At 40.4% G+C, this 550-nt stretch overlaps 1 pseudogene; it reads right to left on the bottom strand.

Annotated features, from left to right (window-relative positions):
• The window catches only part of LOC122071985, a 4,841-nt pseudogene extending 4,513 nt beyond the window's left edge, over positions 1–328 (bottom strand).
• Between the last annotated feature and the right edge of the window lie 222 nt (positions 329–550).

Here is a 550-nt window from a genome sequence, read left to right as displayed (position 1 = left end):
CCCCCCCCCTTAAAAAAAAAATAGGCATCAGTTCTAATTTGGGTTGGCAATAACTCCGGTGACTCTAAACAAGCTTCCTGGACTCAACACACTAGGCATATTCATGGCTTGTATAGACCTTGCACCATATGGTCTCAATCCTCCATACACACCCTCGTGGCATTGAGATACTAATATTCTTGGAGGGTACCATATATGTTGGCTTTGTAACCTTTTAACCCTGGTAATCGCCTCATCACCAAAGTCCTTAACCAGGGAGACGTGTTTGTCTTCCCCATAGGACTCATTCATTTCCAATAAAATAAAGAAAAAGTAATACTGTTGCCATTGCTGCTATAACTAGTCAGAACGTACCCTAATGTCATCGCCATCGCAAATGCTGTCTTTGGATCCAACCCTTCCATCTCGGACTACGTTCTTGCCAAAGCCTTCCAACTGGACAAAAATGTGGTTGATGATCTCCAAGCTAAATCCTGGATGTGAACAACAAGAACGATATTAGAAATATAAGTTTATGTATTTCTTGTTGTTCACATAAATGATTTTTTTT

The sequence above is a fragment of the Macadamia integrifolia genome, chromosome 2, assembly GCF_013358625.1.
Source record: "Macadamia integrifolia cultivar HAES 741 chromosome 2, SCU_Mint_v3, whole genome shotgun sequence".
In the NCBI taxonomy this organism is placed as follows: domain Eukaryota; kingdom Viridiplantae; phylum Streptophyta; class Magnoliopsida; order Proteales; family Proteaceae; genus Macadamia; species Macadamia integrifolia.
This window is presented reverse-complemented; position numbering and strand designations above follow the sequence as displayed.